This window comes from Stegostoma tigrinum, chromosome 25 (genome assembly GCF_030684315.1).
Source record: "Stegostoma tigrinum isolate sSteTig4 chromosome 25, sSteTig4.hap1, whole genome shotgun sequence".
Taxonomy (NCBI): Eukaryota; Metazoa; Chordata; class Chondrichthyes; order Orectolobiformes; family Stegostomatidae; genus Stegostoma; species Stegostoma tigrinum.
In genome coordinates, this window is record NC_081378.1 from 42,302,472 (window position 1) to 42,311,102 (window position 8,631).

The window sequence follows — 8,631 nt, forward strand, 5'->3', positions numbered from 1 at the left end:
AGTGTTTCAGTTCCATTTGTATTCTGAAACTTACTCTCCTGTTTAGTGGTAATTGCAGCAGCAGCAGCAGCAGCAGCGTACGTATAAACTAGTTGTAAAGTGAAAAATAGCTGAACTTGCTCAGTGTTTTACAATTTCTACTTTCACTCCCTTTTATCTATCTGATCACACAAATAGGGTGAGGGAAATTCTTAAATTACATTTTCAAAAGGGAATCTACTGTTGTCAGTCAGGACCCATTAATACTTAATTGATGAGCTTTTAGGGGAAAGATGAAGCAGTTTTCCACTGGTGGACATTAAAACTACCATGCAGCAATTAGCTCACCCACTCAGCTATAGTTAATTCAATGACAGAGCAAACCACAATGGCAATGTGTATGTTTAGCACAGACTTCCACTGGTACTGCATTGCAGTTGGTGAGGTGCAATTGTTCGCAGATTCAGATCTACACAGCAAATATCATTAGCAAATAAACATCAAGGACAATTAGAGAGTATACACTGGATCCAGATGAAATACTGGTCATACAGCCATGGAGTCATACAGCATGGTAACTGACCCTTCAGTCTAATCAGTCCACGCCAGCCAGAATCCCAAACTAAACTAGTCCCACCCGCCTACACTTGGCCCATATCCTTCCTATTCATGTACTTATCCAAATGCCTTTTAAACATTGTAACTGTACCCACATCCACCACTTTCCGTGGCAATTCATTTTACACACAAACCACTCTGTGTAAAAAAGTTGTATCAGAGATAATGGGAACTGCAGATGCTGGAGAATTCCAAGATAATAAAATGTGAGGCTGGATGAACACAGCAGGCCAAGCAGCTGACGTTTCGGGCCTGGACCCTTCATCAGAGAGGGGGATGGGGAGAGGGAACTGGAATAAATAGGGAGAGAGGGGGAGGCGGACCAAAGATGGAGAGTAAAGAAGATAGGTGGAGAGAGTATAGGTGGGGAGGTAGGGAGGGGATAGGTCAGTCCAGGGAAGACGGACAGGTCAAGGAGGTGCGATGAGGTTAGTAGGTAGATGGGGGTGTGGCTTGGGGTGGGAGGAAGGAATGGGTGAGAGGAAGAACCGGTTAGGGAGGCAGAGACAGGTTGGACTGGTGTTGGGATGCAGTGGGTGGGGGGGGAAAAGCTGGGCTGGTTGTGTGGTGCAGTGGGGGGAGGGGATGAACTGGGCTGGTTTAGGGATGCAGTAGGGGAAGGGGAGATTTTGAAACTGGGGAAGTCCACATTCTTACCCTCGCACATCCCAGATGTCCAAGTTCTTCAAGGACCGCAACTTTCCCCCCACAGTGATCGAGAACGCCCTGGACCGCGTCTCCCATATTTCCCGCAACACATCCCTCACACCCCGCCCCCGCCACAACCGCCCTAAGAGGATCCCCCTCGTTCTCACACACCACCCTACCAACCTCCGGATACAACGCATCATCCTCCGACACTTCCGCCATTTACAATCCGACCCCACCACCCAAGACATTTTTCCAACCCCACCCCTGTCTGCTTTCCGGAGAGACCACTCTCTCCGTGACTCCCTTGTTCGCTCCACACTGCCCTCCAACCCCACCACTCCCGGCACCTTCCCCTGCAACCGCAGGAAATGCTACACTTGCCCCCACACCTCCTCCCTCACCCCTATCGCAGGCCCCAAGATGACATTCCACATTAAGCAGAGGTTCACCTGCACATCTGCCAATGTGGTATACTGCATCCACTGTACCCGGTGTGGCTTCCTCTACATTGGGGAAACCAAGCGGAAGCTTGGAGACCGCTTTGCAGAACACCTCCGCTCAGTTCGCAACAAACTACTGCACCTCCCAGTCGCAAACCATTTCCACTCCCCCTCCTATTCTCTATATGACATGTCCATCATGGGCCTCCTGCACTGCCACAATGATGCCACCCGAAGGTTGCAGGAACAGCAACTCATATTCCGCTTGGGAACCCTGCAGCCATATGGTATCAATGTGGACTTCACCAGTTTCAAAATCTCCCCTTCCCCCACCACATCCCAAAACCAGCCCAGTTCGTCCCCTCCCCCCACTGCATCCTAAAACCAGTCCAACCTGTCTCTGCCTCCCTAACCTGTTCTTCCTCTCACCCATCCCTTCCTCCCACCCCAAGCCGCACCTCCATTTCCTACCTACTAACCTCATCCCACCTCCTTGACCTGTCCGTCTTCCCTGGACTGACCTATCTCCTCCCTACCTCCCCAACTATACTCTCCTCTCCACCTATTTTCTCCTCTATCCATCTTCGGTCCGTCTCTCCCTCTCTCCCTATTTATTCCAGTTCCCTCACCCCATCCCTCTGTCTGATGAAGGGTCTAGGCCTAAAACGTCAGCTTTTGTGCTCCTGAGATGCTGCTTGGCCTGCTGTGTTCATCCAGCTCCACACTTTGTTATACTGTGTAAAAACGTTGCCTGTCTTTTACCTCAGCTTTCTGCATTTGTGTATCTGAGGAGCATCATGAGCATGGCGTACAAGAGCACTGGTCATTTTGGGCATCTGTAATGTGCACATAACGGTTAGGATGGAAGTAACAAGTGTCACAGGGAGCAAACTGTAATTTGGATAAAGAGATGAAACCTCAGCTAGTTTTACTTCTCACTGCTGTCCTATATAATTTTAAGTTACATACATAGCAGAGTGAATTCCACTTCCAATGCTCTTGTGGGTAACAATTTTATAATTCAAATCATGGATCAATAACAAAATGACCATATTAGTTAATCAGACGGCACAAAATTACGGCTGTACGGTTGTTAACTCTCCAGAGATAGAGCAACAACCTTTAATCTTATTTGATGAGTTTCAATGAAATTAAAACATGCACGATCAGTAACAGGAGCTTCCACAATAATTGCACACATCCTGGCTATGACCTCTATAAACTGGTTTCTTCAGGTCCAGCAGCAGATGCACAAAAGAAATGCCCAATGGGGCTGGGAAATTAAAAGCTTGAGGTGAAAACTCCCTTCCAAGCAGTTTCAATTGTTCTGTAGCAGCAAAAACGTGACCCGAAGTTGTAATTTTTTCAATAGTATTATTATCAGTAACCCACAATATTATTCAGTTTACTACTCTGGATCTTTGGCATTTGTAGTTCGAATCTGATATTTTAAAAAATTCCAGTGGTGTATAAAAACTGGTTAGTTTTTAGTAGAGATAGTAGGAACTATCGATCCTGGAGAATCTGAGACAACAAGGTGTAGAGCTGGATGAACACAGTAGGCCAAACAGCATCAGATTAGCTCCTCTAATGCAGCTTGGCCTGCTGTGTTCATCCAGTTCTACACCTTGTTGTCTTAGTGTTTAATATCCAGCATTTCAGAGTAAGCTTGGTCATGTAGCAGAAGATTATTGTCTAATCCAGAAAGCAGATTGTGATAAGTAAAGTATCTGGGTAATCCTCGATATATGTAACTCTTGCAACGGCAAATTACAGAAAAGTATCTGGGTAATCCTCGATATATGTAACTCTTGCAATGGCAAATTACAGAAAAGTATCTGGGTAATCCTCGATATATGTAACTCTTGCAATGGCAAATTACAGAAAAGTATCTGGGTAATCCTCGATGTATGTAACTCTTGCAATGGCAAATTACAGAAAAGTATCTGGGTAATCCTCGATATATGTAACTCTTGCAATGGCAAATTACAGAAAAGTATCTGGGTAATCCTCGATATATGTAACTCTTGCAATGGCAAATTACAGAAAAGCTAGAGTTTCAAGCTCACAAGAGACAAGGTTTCTTTTGGAAGCAAGACAATTCTACCAATTTCTAGCAGCATCAAACAGCCAATGTTGCAGTGGGAAAATAGTTAAATCATTACAGAAGTGGGGAATGATACATAGCCAAGCGCACAGCCCATATAAATCTCTTATTTATATCTAGAACTAAAACTTATTGTCACCATAAATTTACTGTATTTTAAAGTCTTCAGGACACATTTCATTGTCATCACTTTGGAAACCATGTCATTTCAGAAATACATTTTACAGTATACTGTACGAAAGCGAGTATAAATTGGATTGAAATATTAATCATTTTCAATCTGAAATTGGAATTGATAACAATTATCCTCCACTTTTGAAAGGTCTACTAAATACTAATAAGGCTTTCTGAATGTGTTGTTATCTGTTCTACCAACTTAATTATTCCCTTTTGACTCCTAAATCACAGAAAATAAATCTCACTAACTGATGCCATCCACATGATAAGCAAGCATTCTGCACCTCAAATGAGGGTGAATATCTTCCTATGCAGTCAATGTGCACTGAGGAACTGTGGAAGATAGCTCCATTCTACAATGATACCTAATCACTTAGATTAAACCTGGAGTGACTTTTTTTTAAATTTAGCCTCCATCCAGTTGCCGGTCTTTCCTCCTTCTTCATGTAATCCCGTCCACGTGTCAGCGCAGAGGTGCATTAGATTACTGCTCCTGGGCCAGATCCCAGGATCAAACACAAACCAAGGCCCACACATCACTTATAATGTTACATTGCTGATAGACTGCAGTATACTCAATGAGTGTAACTAGTTGATTAATTCAGATTTTATTGTCACTTGTAGCCAAGTACCAAGAGTACAGAGTCTGCGCCCTCTCAGAATTTAATACTTAGAATTAAAAAGAAGAGCAAAAATTAAAGAAACAGAAGTAAAAGGAACAGAAAATGTCCCATTGCCACCACAGCCGTGAAGCTTGAGCTGAGCTCACCAACATCACCTGCGCTGAACCCACCAATGCCACGGTGTCACTACCACTGCCAGTGCCACTTTACCATGACCGATGTCTCTGCCTCGAGCCCTGCGCCTCACCCCTGCCTGCGCCAGACCTACCAACAACATAGTCGCCACTCCCCAGCGCCACCACTCGCCGCTGAGCCCACATCGCCAACTCTGCCGCCTTCTTGGAATCAGTTGAAGATTCAGAGTCCACAACCTTCCTGAACAAATGCGAGAATGTAACCCTTAGAAGCAGCGCTGGCACCAGAGCTGCCATCAATGCTGCTGCTGTCACAGCCACCACCTCAAGTCCTCCGTTCTGAGGCAGGGTCACCGGACCCGAAACGTTAACTCTGTTTTATTCCTTCACGGATGCTGCCAGACCTGCTGAGGCTTTTCCAGCAACTTTGTTTCGGTACCTCAAGTCCTGCGTTGGACCCACCAACACCAAAGTTGTTAAAGTCCAGCACCATCTCTCGCTGCAGCCGAGCTCCCCTAGGGCAAAATGTAAGGGAGAGCTGTGCAGGAAAGAAAAAGAAAAAGAGAAATCGCTGGAGCAATGAGGCATAAAAGCCCAAACACTGCTACACCCCTGCTGCCATCTTGCTCTACAATTAATTTTGGAAAATGTAACTGAACAATGACTAATACAAAAGAAACAAAAAGGGTTGCGCACATTAAAATTGTTATAACGATTCAATACAGGTGATTCAAAAATAAGTTCATCAATTGTCACACCATCATCTGAAATCTTCACAAATTATATGTGGCCAAGTTGTATATTTCACAAATTAACTTCTGTTAACAAAAGTTGGAATAATTTAAATGAAAGAGCATCAACGTCTAATTAAATTCTAATGAATTATCTGAAAACATTTTTACCTGTATGTACAGATTGGTTATCAACCGAAAAGTCTGGAATATGTATTTTACTGTCCAGCGCAAAGCACTCATTAAAGATCTCAATGAAATAAAAACAGTGGGCCTGGTAATGTAACACTGCTTTAGGAAATAAAACTGGTTTAGAAACTAACAGGCAAAAGTGTCTAGTTTTGTGTTGTTTTCTGTTTCTTTCTAGTTATTTTCATGCTGCTACTGCTGTTTTATTTTCAAACAAATCCTTCCCCAGTTCTGAAACTCATTCTCTATTCATTTAAGTTTCTCAATTTTATTCAATGTTTATTTTATCTTCTGTTCTGTAGTGAAAACAAATGTCCCTCAACGGCCGTTTAACTCAGATCTAATTTCAAATAAACAAAGGCCAAGTAATTAATTTAACCTTCACGGAATTTTCAATACAGCAAGAAATATAAAAGCATGCCCAACAATAATTAAATAGCTATCGGCAAAATAAAAGCTCTCCGTAAGGCAACATCTCCCTCCTCTAGCAGCAGAAATCTCTTCATAAGCACCAACCTCAATGGGGCAATAAGTTCTCAGAGTCCCTGCAGTATGTGTCTGCGCTGGAGATACACCTCCCAACATGATCAAAATTAAACCATCACAAGCTCTTACGGTAAAATGTTGATTCACAAATTATTCTCACACCGAGGGATGTCTCCCTGCAACTCCACAACAATTATCACATTCCCAACCAAAACATTGATTTTATATGAGGTGGTTGAGCAATTTAATTCACTTTGAGTATAACATGATAGATTCATGCTTTTACCATTGATTATATTTTGATCCACTCACAGGACAGGGGGATTTAAAACACTGATCCATTTCTAGCGCTTAAGCTTCAAAATCTCAGAATAAATCTGATGTAAATCTATATTTGACACTTTACATGCAACCAAATCCTCCTCACTACGGGTTGGCAATTTTCTATATTAAACTGACTCTAATTTGTGTCAAAAATATTGATCCATCGCAATTTAACACAGTCCATAAAGCTGTTTCCATGTTCAGTATGCACTATTTTGTGTTTTCCTTTCTGCTTTTGCTCTAGCTCCTGGTGTCAGGTAAAGCAACCAGTAACCACTTTGGTCAGCCATTGGCTGGTTGTATTAGTGATTTTTCTGCTGCAGTTGGTTTCTAACATCATCTGATAAAATCTACATTGGTAAACTTGTATTGGTTAAACTCAATTAAAGCAAAATTAGAATGTGTGCAATGACTTGAAACTATTCTTCAAATAGTTATTATTCAGATCAATTTACAATCTGTTTTTTACTAAGAACTAACTCACGAATAAAGCAACTTCCTCTGGTATGGCTGAGCTGCTGGCTTCCTGTAAAAAGTGATTTTGAAAACTTTGTTTAAAACAATTTTTACATAGCCAAAGTCCCCATGCTGTGCTCTTGTACTTCCTCAGCAAACACTAACTTGGTTCAATTTCATGTGGAGAACATATTTTAGCACATGCACAAATGAACCAAGCATGCAAGCCATGAGCATTCATGTAAATGTAAGGTTAATTACAACTATAATATGCAAGTTCACTAAATGCAACAAAAAAAATTATTGGGTGCAAGGATAAAATTTTCTCTTAAAAATGGCTCAGTTGATTAAACTAGAAAATTATGTGATAGATCACTCAATATATGCCTTTTACACTGATGTTGTATATTAGATTTAACATTGTACTGTATCCAATAAGTGAAACATACTTATGGCTGGGAGTCAGATGAAATTTAACATCTGAATTTGTGGATATATTCACCAAGGGAAATTAAAGTTCATAGTTCATTTCAATAGAAGATTCTTTGCAAAGTCTAATGATTTTTGTTCAATTGATTTTTCCAAATCATGAAAAGATATACGATGTGAGATTTTAATTCATTGTTGGGGGTCTTCTTTCAGGAAGAATATACAAACCATATACTGATACTGATTTTAAACAGGCCTGGATTTTCATAGATTCCACAGTCGCTGTCACAGTGAAGACACAGCACAGGCATTTACCTGACAATGTGGGATGTTGCCCAGGTATGTCCTGTCCATGAAAAGCAAGACAACTCCAACATGGCCAATTATTGTCCCATCAATCCATTCCTCATCATCAGCAACGTGATGGGAGTTGTCACTGACAGTGCTATCAAGCAGCACTTACTCAACAACAATGGATTCACTGATCCTCAATTTGGGTTCTGCCAGAACCAGTCAATTCTTGACCTAATTACAGTCTTGGTTCAAATATGGACAAAGCAGCTGAAATTCAGTAGTGAACTAACAGCGGCTGTCATTGACATCAGGCCCAGTGAGAGAGATGGATAATACCTGGGAGAGCAATGTGAGAGCCCATGAGCCTGAGGTGGTTGGGGATTGTGGGAATGGGTGGGGAAGTTTAGACTGTTTGGACTGCAGGATTTTTAACTGAATAACACTTACCTTTCCACTGGGTTTTCCAGGGCAGAAATCAAGCCTCAGATATCAGTGCGTTAGGCCATGTTCTCTGCTACAGAAAAATGCAAGACTTAAAATAGTTATGGAGCTGTTAACAGTCAATGGGAGCTCCATGGCAACCGTTGCTGCCTCTTTGTTAATGACTCTACGTTTTCCACTCGTAACAGTACGAGGGGTTGAAGTTCACAGTTTGGGAACTCCTGATTAACAGATTAACAGGCAATACTTTACAGAGTGTCCTTTTTGGCCTCTATCTCGTATGACATAGAGTCAAAAATTTACAGCACAGAAACAGACCCTTTGGTCCAACTCATCCGTGCCGACAGGATATCCTAAATAAATCTAGTCCCATTCGTCAGCATTTGGCCCACAACCCCCTAAATCCTTCCTATTCACGTAACCATTCAGATTCCTTTTAAAAGTTGTAATTGTACTGGCCTCCACCACTTCCTCTGACAGTTCATTCCATACACCCACCATCTTCTGTGTGAAAAAATTGCCGTTTAGGTCTCTTTTAAATCTTTCCCTTCT

The 8,631-nt window shown here is 42.0% G+C and overlaps 1 protein-coding gene across 4 annotated transcripts in view; it reads right to left on the bottom strand.

Annotated features, from left to right (window-relative positions):
• Nucleotides 1–8,206, bottom strand: part of rerg (RAS-like, estrogen-regulated, growth inhibitor) — an 80,444-nt gene extending 72,238 nt beyond the window's left edge. The window contains exon 1 of one of the 4 annotated variants that reach the window (XM_048554474.2): nucleotides 8,086–8,206. The gene's annotated coding sequence lies outside the window, so the exon portion shown is untranslated. Of the gene's footprint in view, nucleotides 1–5,168; nucleotides 5,261–6,165; nucleotides 6,323–8,085 lie in introns of those variants that run through there. The other 3 variants (XM_048554475.2, XM_048554473.2, XM_048554477.2) reach the window with 3 other exon arrangements.
• Between the last annotated feature and the right edge of the window lie 425 nt (nucleotides 8,207–8,631).